The sequence below is a fragment of the Micropterus salmoides genome, unplaced genomic scaffold (assembly GCF_014851395.1).
Source record: "Micropterus salmoides isolate LMB-PRFRI ecotype aquatic unplaced genomic scaffold, ASM1485139v1 Ms_hic_scaffold_6, whole genome shotgun sequence".
NCBI lineage: Eukaryota > Metazoa > Chordata > Actinopteri > Centrarchiformes > Centrarchidae > Micropterus > Micropterus salmoides.
Window position 1 is genome coordinate 30,867,895 of NW_024044348.1, and position 14,566 is coordinate 30,882,460.

Sequence of the window (14,566 nt, forward strand, 5' to 3'; positions counted from 1 at the left end):
GACCCAAGGCCACACCAAGTGAAGCAAACCCAACATGAAAGTTATATTAATCATAATTCGGTTTACTGTATTGTGTGCACTGAATTTATGTTCATGAGTCACCGGCCAGTGTTATGTGCCAGTGAAATAGGCAATATTATGGAAGGAAGCACTATTGACATTTTTCATTTCTGCATAAATGCTCTTGGTTGCACATTAAGCCCAAGGCTGTTAGTTTTTTTTTATCAGTGCTCTTTGAGCTCAATGGCACAATGCTATAATGTTGGGGGGGGGAGATAGAGCTCTTCCAGCTAAATCCAAACCTAGGATCTGTAACATTTCCCCACATAAAACAACACAGAGGACGAACTTGTGTCACTGAAGGCAGCTGCTTACAGGATTGTGCCAAAAAAACAGAAGAGGGCAAAAAGAAAATGAGAAGGAGAACTAAAAACAACTCTCCAGGGTGTAATCTCCTTACTCCATAATGGACCATTTATATGATATGTATAATGGGCTGCGACAAATATTCACAAGTAGTGGTCTTATTTTCAGTCAGCCACTCTTTAAAGATGTGTTCTTCACAGGGTATCTTTTTGTGAATATATGATCAGAGGCACGACAGCCCTCGGTCTTTAATCTTACACTGGCCTTGAAGAATGTCACTGATTCCACCACCACCACCTCCGCCTCTACCCCCGCCACCACTGCAGGCTACAGAGACCATCCTATTCACACTGCGATGCAGCAGCGCTTCTCTGGTTGTTTAGAGGGGTTCTTTATTTTGAGTAAAATCACCAGATATTCATAAAAGCTTGTCACAACCATCTGATCCTGAAGTCTCACTAAGGCCTTTGGAGTGCTGGTTCATAAACAGTTGATTGAACACAAATAAAAAAAGCTCCTTCAATAAACTGCCCCCACCTTTAAAAAAAAAAAAATTGTTTTGTTGACCTTCCTGAAAGACATCCCATTTCAATGTCAGGGCAATGTTTACGCAGACATCTTCTCAATGTTGAAGTGATCTGCAGGCTGGTCACTTTAGATGTTGTCATATAATATGTGTTTGGTTTTCCTTATGTCTGGAACATAGCTATTTTACATCACATACCTGGACATCACTACTTTGATCTTTGGTTTCTGCGCAGGATAATTCTAATTATGCTATTAGCCTCTGCTGAGCATTTCAACTTCTTTTTTCCGTATTATGGCTGAAGAGACCTTCTACATTTCAGCAACAAGGAAATGCTATTTAGTGATGAAGCTTGAAGACAATCTGAAACTTTATTCCATGACAGTTTTAAAAACATCTACTGCCATTAATGTAGTGACACTTGTTAGATCAGCTGTCTGCCCACACAGCACCGGGATCAGCTGGTCATCTTAACTGTTATAACAGTCATGATGACTGGTCAGAATGTTTTGGGTATTTGAAGTTTTCTAATGTGTATATACACTCTGTGGTCACTTTATTAGGTATGCATGTAAAAGCTAGTGTAATCCTGAGTCCGGTTTTAACGTCTATCTTCAGGAAGCTCACGATGTTCCATTTTTTGTGACATTGTTGGAAATGTGTCAATTCAATTATGCTGATTACTTATGTCAGTTAGAGGTGGTGTTGTACTATGTGATATTTTTTGTTCTCCCTAGGAACACCTCTTAATATAATGCAGTCCAGTACAACACCGCCGATAATACCTGAACCTAATCTGAACATTATAGGCATCATAAAAGCAGACTTTATGGCAGAAGTTGTATTGGATTGCATTAGAGTGTACAGGAGTACCTAATGAATATTTCTTTATTCAAAACACACAGTGCACAGCGGAGACTAATTTGGTTTTAGTTACACTATGACACTACACAAGGTTTTCATATGGATATGAAATTGATGCATATCAGCAAGTTGAATGCATCGTTTCATACAGTCTATTAGCTGGGAGCAAAGTTAGGTTTATAAATCAGCTTCCAGACTAAACAAAGCAGAAATCAGCTAGTTTAGCAATTGTTTGGGAAGAATGCAAATAATACTAATTTAATAACCTGGATCATCTCACTGATAAGTTAGAGTTCAAATGTGCACCATAGAAACTACAGCACACAGTGAAGTAGCTGAAGTAGTTATAAGCAAGACAGTGCAAAACAAATGAGAAGCTGGCTACAGGTTTCACTTTGTATACACTGAATTTAATCAATTTATCCTAAACGATGTGAAATGGGTATGTTGTGTTTCACTCAGTCAGTGCCTCTCTGCTGCGAGCAAAAAAGCCATCATGTAATTTTAAGAGAAAAAGTCACAGGAAACACTGGTGATTTATTTGTTGTGTTGTCCATTAGACTCTCCTTTTAGTGCACAGTAAACAATAGCAACTCCACAAAGTTTTTTTTGGAAATTATAGTATTTTTATGATCTGAGGAGTTGCTTAATGGAGCACACATCCAAAAAGGTAATCTCCTTGAACTATGGGGAAAATGTCCCTGGAGCAAAGCTGCCCACAATCCATCTACCCACTGCTTCCAAAAGGGTTCACTCAAAGTCGACCGCAAATGAATACAGGGACTGAAATATCTTACCATTAAGTTTTTTTGTCAAATGTCATAGCAATGAAAAGTCTGTAGGACACTGCAAATAGATTATGAACGAGTGGAAAACCCTATAAAGTCCTGAAGGCAAATATGATTTAGCTGAAGATAAAGGTCAGGGCGCTGGAAGAGAGATAGAGGGAGGCATGTGGACAAGGATGACTTGATTATCCTGGATGGGAGCACAAAGAGACATGTCCTTTTGCAACAGGGTTCGAAGAAATACCATCTTCTAATAACAGGAGCAAAAGTGCCAGCTATAAATGTTTGAAAATTCATATTAGTAAGTGAATTCCTTAAAAAAGTACTGAATGATGCAAACCACACACATGTCAACTTACAACTGATGTTTGTGTAATTTATAATAACTTAGCAATTAAAATTATTAAAATTGAAATAGCATCAACTGAAATTATTCATTATCCCAGGGTCAAAGTGGGATTACCTGGATAACTAAAGACTTATAATGATGGTACTTTTTTTTTTAATTTTGAGATATTGGTATGTGCAACTAATATTCATCTTTAAATTATAGATAAATGTTTGAGTCAATCCAGTTTGCAGTGTTTCTGTATCTAATGTGTTCCAAAGCGAGAGGAAAGTGACTCTGAGACCTGCCAAGTCATTACTGTTTGTATAACTCATTGCAGTAAAATGCAAGAGCTTAGTGGCAGCTGAAAGCCTTCTGTATGGTTGTGTGCACAATGTGGATGTGTGCATGCTCGCATGCTGCGTACATGTAGAGTAATGCCTTTCAAAGAAAATGGTGAAAATAGGAAATTGTACTCTAAATGTCATTCATTCAGCTCGGATGTCGGGGTGACCTTCAGCAGAATGTGCTCTTCCTATTGTGACCGTGGACAAGTGGGCTCTGCAAAATATCAAATTTGATAAGAGTCGGCGTGAGTCGGCGTGAAAGCAAATGTGTGATGGTAGCCACAGTATAGTCAGTATGGGTAGAGATGGGGCTGTGTTATCTACATGCATGGAAGGATACTCTTGTGTATTATAGGTGTTGTATCGTTTTGCTCATCAGATTACTTTTGTGAGTACAATGATAATCAATACACTACATACAGTACTAAAATTGGCATGTTTAAACTACAAAAGAGCTCACTTAGCTCAAAGCCAATAACACCAACAAACCAAAGTGCAAAGGGTAAGAGGGTAATGGAGTAAATAGCTTGAATTGACCATTTGCTAAATCCACCCATCACTTGTCCAATAATAGCTTATCAAAGATTAAAGCAAGGGTGGGCCTGTCAAGCTTTGAATTTCTCCACCTGCTGAAATGGTGTGCATATATAATAAGAGTAATACTTACATCTGAAGTGTTTGGAAGCTGGTGTCTTTTTTTAATCACCTTTCACCAAGTATAAGGGATGAATTAACAGTTTGTCTTCTCTTAAGATGCAAATGTTAGCATGTCCTGCTAACTAGCTTACCACCTACACTAGCAATTCTAGTGGTGCGTTCCATTTACCTCGGAAGTTGGAAATCCTCACTCGGCCAGTCATTGTTTACAACTATCCAGGTTTGCTATTGTTACGCCGGTCGCTAAAAAAAACACGCATTGTGCGGCATTTAGGGGAGAGCCGGGACGAATGAAACACAGCGATTTTCTCAGAGCCCATACAAGTCTGATATGCCAAACTACCTCAGCACATACAGTCCACAGTACTTAATAGAACAGGGAAAAATCAGGTGGATACGTCACACTTTCACCATTCTACCTTATTTAGATACGGCAGGAGGGGGGGCAGAGTCCACTAGGCTGCAGGCTGGACCACCAGGATGCTCACAGCCAAATAACAGGATCTTCACAGTAGACCAGGCTGTAGATGTACATAAAAAGGGCAGCCGATATCTGATCCAAATGCGCATTAGCTGTTAGATTTTCTAGTTAGCTAGCTAAGCTATAACTATTTTTTATTAAGAAAAAGGACATAATGAGTTTGCAATTACGTATTAAGAAGGGCAGTGTCAAGCTTTCTAAATAAAAACAAGAATAACTTAAACTATTTAAATGTATATCGTTGTGTTTCTTCCGTCCCACCCCTGGGTTTCATCCGACCTGCACAGTAGGGACGAATGAAACAATGTGCACCTTTCCTTCAAAGTGAAATTATACTGAAGTCACCTGGTATTGATAGAACACACATGTGAGTTGTTGATGACAACAACAAATGATTTCTGTCTGTAACATTATATTTAAAATGACGTATATATCTGAAAAGTGTTTCATTTGTCCCGGCTCTCCCCTACTCATAGTAAACACAGTAGCAACACATCCGACAGCAGTTGGACAGAAATTTGTGTATGAAAATTTCTATGAGACACAAGTACACAGAAGTGCTAATAAACAGTATTAACTACAGCTTTCACTATCTGTTGATACTTAGAGCAGCCATCTTGGATCACAAATTAAGTAGTTCTCCTGACTTTCCAAGTCGGAAATCCGACTTAAGAAGGCGTTCCCTTTGAAATTTCCAACTTCCCGTGTCACATGGAATGCACCATGGTTTACTTCCAAAGCCAAGCAGCATTATTGTTAGCCAACTTACAGCGTGGTTAGAGTTTATGCTAGTGAAAGCCACCCACAAGATTTTGGTTAGTCCAATCATATCCTCAAAATCAATTTCTTATGTAAAAGTGTAACATAACATTTGAAAATTAGAATAATAAAGCATGAATCCAATCTTTGGGGCATGACCAAGTATGTTTTGTTATAGTAAGCTTTCAAACAGGGTTAAGTTAAATAATCATAACATTTTATTTACATTTTCATTCATAATGCTAAGGCTGACCAATACCTGCAATACTAGAACAATGCTGCTCCTTTTTCCATGTCTTCTGCATAAAACTGGTGAGGATGCTGATTTTTTGTTTGGAACATGTAACGTTAGCTTTGGCCTCAGTCTTGTATCATTATGTCATGTAGCCATCAAGTGCATATTGAAGACCTTCTCACAGGGTTCTCTTTTTAGCTTGAGTTAGTTGGAAAACAGTTAGCTGGAGATGAAATTATCAGCCAAATCATGAAAGTAGCGTTAATTAGCTAGCTAGCTACAGCTGATAAAAAAGCCTGGCACACATGGCAACATTAGCTAAGGGGAGGAGGGTTAAATGAAGGGTCATTTGCTCCTGTTTTGGATGCACGGAGACCATCCTTTAACCATAGACCCCTGTACTCTAGCTCTCACATTTGTCACTATCTACTGAGATGTCTTTGATCAAGACATGAAATCCTACCAACCGACTGTTCTCTAACCTCTGTTGAAAGAGGAGCAAGAAAAAAGATAATTGTCCTTTGATGCTACGTAAAAAAATCATACATATTGCATGCAGACATCAAAGGAAACATCAAGCAAATGTGTACATTCATTTGAATGGATACAAGACCAAATGCCCATTTGTCACATGTTTTTTGGCTTGGTGTGTTCAACATTTAACATCACAAGGAACAAATCCATTAGGCTAATTATCACAATAATTTCCCCACACAGTTTGCTGGAGCCTTTGTGTTCACCATGACAACAGGGCTAATACCCCTGAACATTACTAAACCATCTGTAGTAGGGTTGTTTAACGCACATCAAATAACAGTAATAGTCTACTAATGGCATTATTGCCCGCTGTGTCATCATGTCACAGTCCTGCATGCCTCGAGGGAAAAGAGATAATATGTTCTTTTGTTCTAAGTTAAAACTCTCATGGCCACAATTTTAATTTTTGTTTTTATTTGTTTACCTTACTGTGTTTCTACATTTGTTTGTTTGAATTTGATCATTATGACTACAGCAAAAAACTCTAAGGGCTTATGCTGAATGAATGCCTTTTAGCCAGGTTGTTTGTTTGTCTGCAGATTGTTAATAACAAGCTCTCCTCTCACCATTATTGGGCCATGAGGAATGTGACCTCATCTCTGAGAAAAATAATTAGGATGGCTGTCCAGTGCACACCGAGAAACCCCCTCTGTCTCTCCCAGAAGCAACACTGCACAAAGCCAGTGCTCTATTCTTGATGCGTGCCCCGCCTTGATATTTCTGTCTAGGCTCTGGCTAAATAATCTTAATGCAGGTGCTAAACAGAACTAAGTTGGTGGCCTTTAAAAGTGCAGCTGCAATTAGAGTAAGAGTAGCTAGAAGAAGGGCAGGTTTCAGACTTAATGCAAAGGCTGATTACAGGTTTCAGGAAAATAAAAGCTATATGTCAGGTTTGATCTTTTTTCAGCTCAAAAAATGTGTTTCATTGTTGCAGCATGCTATCAGTGCCCAATCAAAAATAAATACTACAAGCTGCTAAATGACGGTCATAAAGCATAAAACTAGAGTCAAAGAGAGGGAGAACATACGTATTTGATCACTAACACAAGCTAAAGGATGGTTTGAATTTACAAAATTAGCTTTTGGCTAGCTACATGAGCGAGGATTTACATTATTACACTGAAGATATCATTACTGGATAATAATGAGATATTTGCCGCTGTTGTTTTTCATATAGTTCCATTAAGTCACATAATTGCTGCCTGCATTGTGCCTCCTTTAGGCCTATTTAAGTTATTACATATTGATATGAAAAAATAACTAATGCTAGAACATCCTTGATGTTGCTTGTGCAGTCAAACAATTTGCTTAGCATGTACATATAGGTAAGGATTTCTGTTAATACAAATGTTGGGCACACATAAACTGCATTTGAAGTTGCTTGCTTTCATCTTGCCCCCATATCAGGATGAGATATACATCTCTGCCTTCTTTTCATATGAGCCAAAAGAATCCTAATAGTCATTTGGAGGCTATGTCAGTCTTTTAATTAGTTGGAAAGGTTTTAGCCTGTTGTAAATGGTGTAATTGGCAAGGTTCTCAAAGCTATCCACTGTGTGTCTGTATGTATACGAAGTATGCGTATGGTTATTGTTTTGACCACAGCACAGTGGTGGCTGATGATATAATCACTTTAATGTTTAATGGTTTTAATGACAAGCTTAATGATTTAATCAGACTTGGCTGCACGTGTGAATTTGTGTATGAAAATTGTTTGTGTCACTGTGTTTCTGGATGTCCACCAATTGTTCACCCCAGTGACTGCTAAATCTTTGTGTGTATGCACCCATAGATGTGTGTTTGTGTGTGTGGGCGCCTGTGTGCAGAAAGTCCCTCTCTGTATGCATGTGTATACGTAGCATCTGTTCATTGTTGGCTGAATAGTGCAGTGTGTGTCGGCGCTCAGGTGCAGCTGCTCTTGTCTCCTGTTGCTGTGATCTCTGAGCTGAGAGGCATTATTAGCAGCCTGCAGCTCTCGTAGCCTTTTCCACCCTAATTACATACCCATCATTAAAATGCTAATTCATACTGTAAAAGGGGCAATTAAAAGGGTAATTAAAAAGGCTTTGTTCCACCAGTCTACCTGCGTGAACAGTCTGACCGTTGCTGGTCCTCTTTTGATCTTTACTATTTCCATAATGCCCGAGGTCTAATCCCCTTATCCAGGTTCAACTAGGTGTGACTGGCTACTTGTGGAGGCAGCTGTGGAGCTGTGGAAGAGATTACAATTTAAATGACTCAAAATATATTAAAAAAAAAAAAAGATAAGAATACAGTTACTGAAATAAAAACTACTCAGTATTCAGTTAAATCTAAATCAAGCAATCACACAATAACTCATTTATTTCGAGCAATATTTAAAGTAACCTTCCCCATTCTCATCGAGGTCAGCGGAGGGATGACAAGAATCTTATTTCACTCTCTTCTTCTTTTTAGATCTTGTTATGGATTTTTTCACCCTGTAATTAAGAGGCAACAATGTCCTTTAGTCATACAATATGTTGAATTACATTAAAACCTGTTTTAGACTAACCACATGTCTACCTTTCTAACAAAACAAAATATGCAAAAAAAAGATCTAACAACAAAACAAGAACTTTCTTTTGGATCCTGTTATAAAGAGCAACAAATCATTTCTGGGATGTGGGTTTATTATAAAGCCCGAATGAGTCACCTAGGAAATCATTTTATCCAACTGTACCATTTAGAGTCAGAAATAGCGGACTCAAACTGGAAGACAGTTGTTTCTTTGGAAAGTCTAACCAAACTGTGGCACACACTAATGTAAATAATTATTGTTGTTTTTGTACATAATGAAATCAGACAGTGTTAGATTTACCCGTATGGGATTTTCCTAGACTTATACACTTTGTATGTTTTCATGTGATATCAAACACAATGGGCCCTGGTGAATAAGTAGTGCCGTGTTTATCTATTATAAAGCAGTTCATTGCAGATACAGCCAGTGTTAATGAAAGTTAGCACAGATGGAACCCTCTAAAAATGAGAAATGATGGATTCGCTCCAGCTTGCTGATGCTGCGGGCCCTATTTGGTTTCAGGGCCGGTGAAGTGTCAGTGGTTTAATTTTATAGTGCGTAGTTTTCCCTGATTTCCCCCCGGAACGGAGCGCTGGTGGAGAATACGGAACATCTGCCGCCACTCAGAAAGCGATACATATAAAAACCATCATTCCTATCAGTGCTAGTTGCAGCCGAGTCAAGGAAGAGAGCCAAGCACACATTAGAATAGCTGCCTTTTTTCCCCCTGTCTCATGTTGGCTCCTGGGGATTGGCAGTCAGAAACCTATTAAATTATCCTGTGTTGCTACAGCATTTGTAGCATTTCAAATATGAGCCCAGAGGCAATGCTGGCTAAAGGTGCGGTATCAAACACAGTGAAGAAAGCCTGCAAACTCTATAGCATGATGTTATTAGTGAATCTGAGATAGTGCTATTATCTCACATTAATGTTTTATGAGCCATCTTTGTGAGCTTAAAAATGTTTAAATATTAAATCACAACATAAACGCTTGATTGCTAAATTCACCCTCCTTCTTAAGATCAAAATAACTATTTGCCAAGAAAAAATCTATGGAAAAACATTAATCTTTAGAACCCTGATTTAGTTATATTAGAAGGTTGTTTGGTAAAAACATTCATTCTGAAATATTTAATATTTAAGAAAATTATTTCACTTGAAAAAGGCTAACTTTATAACCAAATATATAACCAAACTTTATATAAAGTCAGTATTGAATCCTGTCTGCTTCACAATTGTTTTTATTTAATCATGATCTATCTTGAAAGTTAATTAAATGGTTTTAATTAGTAAGTTAGTTAGTTGCCTCCTGCAGATATTCAAGGTCAGTCTAACTGGTAATATTAGCAGTAAACGTTTGAAAAAAGGTTCAATATGGAGATTCTGTCTGATACAGTGAAGAAAAACATAACTAGCATACTCTGTGCTTATAACTTAACTTATGTTTTCTCCTAAATGTAATTTGCCAATGCAAAACACTTGCATTTGAACATAATTTGTAGGAGATAACATTACACAGAGACACAGTACAGTCAATAACAAAATGCACTTGAGCATGCAAGTTTATAAAAGCAGAATTCAAAAATGAAATCGTAACTGCTTCCATTTTGATTCCATAAACAACTTTAATCATGTCTTTTCTGTTGTTGTGCAGCTTTATTGCATCATGATTGTATTTCTTGATAGTTTTGCCTGCTTCTCTGTTTGTTATTTATCTGCCGTGTTTTTCACTGAGGGTATGTAGCTCTACTCAAGAGTAGAATTGAAGTCATTTAGTCTGTCATGTCTGCTTTCATTTCTGGCAAATCAGACGGAGGAGCCTGCAAGTCATTAGATGAGAATAACGCAATAGACTGTGAAATGTAATGTATACAGAGAGAGGAAAGCAAACAATGACCTTCGAAAGGAAAACAGAATGAAAATGAAGATGGCACTGCGGAACATGTTTTCTGGAGTAGTAAACACTTATCTATGCCCAGGGAATGAGTATCAAAATATCCAGTGATGGTATGGTTACTTGCTGCTGTTTTTATTTCAGATTGAGTCTAATTATTTGAGGGAGAATATACTTTATCAGTTTCTTTTTTGATAAAGTAATAACTTGAAGAGTGAGATTCCAGCTTAAGTATATACTGTATACAAAAAAGAAAAATTTGTTGTCAACACTGCTGCAGGTACTAACTATGAATAGACCAGCCTTTCTCCATTGCCATTCTCTATTTTTCAGAGCTGGGAGTGTTTCTAATGATGTGTTATATACATACATCATCTGACAACCATAAAGGTAGGTTATGTTAAAGGTAACATACAAAGGTAGGTTTAATTGAAAGACTGTATTGAATTGTATCAGATTGTACAGGTGTGACTTGCTGTCCTAACTTCAGAAAACAATGTCTTTTCAACATTACATCTTTAAGTACACTTTCTTTCTATAACTGCAGACTACTATATCACAGCCATGAAATACATTTAAATGTTTTTTAAACTCAACACCTCCTGTATCCATTTCAGATTAAAAGCGTTTCTGTGGACAGAATCCCTTCATTTGTTAAAAAGGCTTTTACTGCATTTGTTGAAGGCAAACTCAATGTATAGATAGGGCTGGCAGTAGCAGCACCAAAGCATTATATTACATTTACTCATTTAGCTGACACTTTTATGCAAAGCGACTATATATGTCAGAGGCATGTCACTGTGTTGTTGTCCTGCACTGTAATACTGCATTATTATATTACAGTATACTGTGTGGGTCCCGTAACTTACAATGACTGAGATGGTGGAGAAGCTGTGTACCTGAGTATCGGTAAAACCATAGTAAATCTAAACTGAATGTTACAAAGCAAACAGGGGCAGATCCGTGGTAACGTTAGCTAGCTGCTCCTACCTTGCATCACTATAGGCTCGTATAAACAAATCGTTCCATATTTGCTTTGGACCGTTACATAATTTCTTGCAGGCTAACATCAACACTTTTAAATACTGTTGCTACATGGTATAGTAATATGGGACACGTTTGCTGGTGAAGTAAAGTGGAAAGTTATACAACTGGACAACATTAACAACTTATAAGCGTTAGACAGCAAGCTAACATTATCTAACCTGAGCCAACTAAAACACAAAATTGCAATATATTTCACATGCTTTGTAGTAATGTTAGTTTACATGTCCAATAGGATGAAAGCCAACTCTGAGTCAGTTTTGTTGGTTCCGAAACAAAGCGGAGGTCTCTCCGTGGTTCAGACCTTTCTTATATTGGTGTTTTCACCCAAACTGATCTGATTCTCGTTTTTGTCCTGAAGGGCTTCAGCAAATAAAACTTTATTGTTTTTATCCTTGTGGAGTTTCTATTATCTATCGTGGAGTTTATGTTGGAGTCTGTGTTTGTGTACACTCAGAACCAGAAGTGTTGCCAACTCCTCAGTAAGGACCCGGAGTCATCACATTGGATTAGGCATACTGGATGTAACAGAAAACCAAGCAACTGGATAATTTTTATGTGCGATTACAACCTCTTCACACACAGGCAATAAAAAAGTGAATCACTTAAAAAAACTATATATACCTCCTTTAGAGGGATAATAAGGGATTCTAATCCAATACACTTTTTGTTCAAATTTAGAGAATATTTCTTCATGGTTCGCTGGCTTTCCGTTTTGTGTGTGCTCTGGAAAAAAAAAGTTTTCGTACACAGCCTTGGTTCTGTAAATGGAACTCAAAGAAAGTATCTCGGAGAGATCTCCACAACATTGTTCCAGTCAATCAGTAACAGGTGGGGGGTGCCATGCTTGTGCATGGGCGCCGTGAATGAGAGAAAGTTTTAAACACAGTACATTTGAACATGCTGGACTCATTAAGGGACTCTAGGCACTGTCCAGAAGGAAAGATGGCCGAGAAACAGCCAAAGAGGAAAAGGTCTCAAGAATATAAACTGTGGAACAAGTTATATGACCAGGCAAGGCGAAGACCCGTGTTAACATCAGAAAGGTTTTCAATGCTGGAGAAACTTGAAAGGACTGAAAACTGAGGCAGAGGCAGCTCCTTCTCTTTCTCGACCGCTGAGTAACGTTAGCTTTGCTGTTTCACACAAACAGTCAGTACTGTCCTGTGCGTTTGTTGTCATGTTTGTGATGGCTGATTGTTAGCTTTGTTAACTTTACCACAGCAGTAACCAAGCTAAGAGTAGCTGCCTGCATTACTTGCTGTGTGTTTGTCCACTCTCACGTTATATGATTGTATTTCTCCGTAAAAACATTTGTGAAGGGTTTTATGGCCACAAAGACCTAAAAAGACAAGTTTTGCTATGACAGGATTATTTGGGTTGATTCATAAGATGAAATGCTGTACTAAATATCCTAATATTACTGGATACGTTACGTTCCTTGTTCACTTCGCATCTGATAAAAACGTATAGTCCTTTCGTCAAGCACTGTATTTTTGTAAAAACAATTTCAAATAACTCTCACTATTTTTTTACTCCGTTGTGTTTTGGATGCTGTGTTTGTGTGCTTGCATGTCATGTATTTGATGATGTTTGTTAACTATTCGCTATTCATTGAAGTTACTTGCAGTAATCCTACCGATACATGAACTAAACTCCATGGCTTAGACGTGGATTAGTATTTTGCTTCAATACATATTTAAATATTGACAAGCTTTTGCTGTCACATGTTCTACAGTACTGCAAAAAACATGCCATCCTATTGAAACTAATTAGAGAGAGATACTAGTAGTACCGGTAAACTCGGCAATGCGTGTCAAATTTGAGGGTTAAAGATTCTGAAGGAGCACTGGAGGGAGGGTTGTATTTGTTTAGCAGTTGAGTTTAAATATCACCATCTGACGCAGAATCGCTTAACTGATATAGAAAAACATGGTAAAACTATATTGCTTTCCCTAGAAGCGGTTCCATTTTTGCTATATTTTCTTGCTTATTTACACAGCGATGGTCAAAGTACTCAAACATGGTTAAATATTCACCTAGCTGGCAAAGCTTGGACGGTGTACATCAACAGTGCCAAAGACATACCAGCAGAGAGACCCAACTCCTGTCTAGAACCAATAAATAGAATATGTAAAAATTACTGGGTGCGTAGGGATACATGGCTAAAAGTGGAAATACACAAACAACAAACAAAATTATCATCTTATCATATCTTTTGTTTTTGCCCCCATTCATCATGAGCTGAACTCAAAGATCTAAGACTATCTCTACCAAAGGCCTATTTCTCTCAAATATTGTTCACAAATCTGTCAAAATCTGTCACAGAGACAAAATGTGCAGTTACACTGTATTTCGAGGGTTTGGAAAAAACTTCACCAGTTGACAGTATGCAGAAATAAATAACCAAAGCGCTTCTCTTTGCCTAAAGAGCAGCTGCCTCTGGGAAATGTTTGCATAAATAAAACTCCAATCTCTCTCTGACAGACCTCTCTTGTACATTCTTGTCTTCTTCTTTACTGTCAGTTTGTTTTTTAGTAATCTTTATATCTCCCTTCAAGCGTGTGCATGAGTTTGTCTGGTCGTCTGATCATCAGTTTCATCTTTTTTAAGCCAGGTCTGAATCTGTTGTTTTGCTCGTTGTACAGCTGGACCTCATGTCTGACTCATACACTGTGGAATCATGTGATATTTGAGACAAGGTTGTGGCAAATATAATCTGGACCAAATTGTCCCCACTTGTTAAAAAAATAGGCTCTATTGGAGGTCCAGAGATGCGTTTGCAAATGTCAAATTGGTCATGGTGCAGATTGGGAGAGGAAAAAAACAAAACAAATAGACAGCTGGTTCCAATTATGGTTTTACTAGGCGCTGATGGGCCAGTAATTACAGGATTAGAGACGTGTAACTGCACACAGCTTTGGGTGCTGCTCTCCAAGTTTGGAGAGGCAGAGGCTGAAGCCAGAACAGTTTAAACAGTGATGTTTGCACATTACAGCAGCAAAAGCCCTGTACGTCACTCATTGTGTCCATTGGCCAGAGATCTGCTGAGGTTGCGGCTGTGACATTTGAGGGTTCTCTATGTGAGTGTTCATTCCACACACCAAAGATCATCTTAGGCCTCAAAGGCTTTCACTTTCATGGCCAATGAAGTTAAAACCTTGAAACTACTTTCAGTGCAAGTTGTTTGTTTTTAAGAG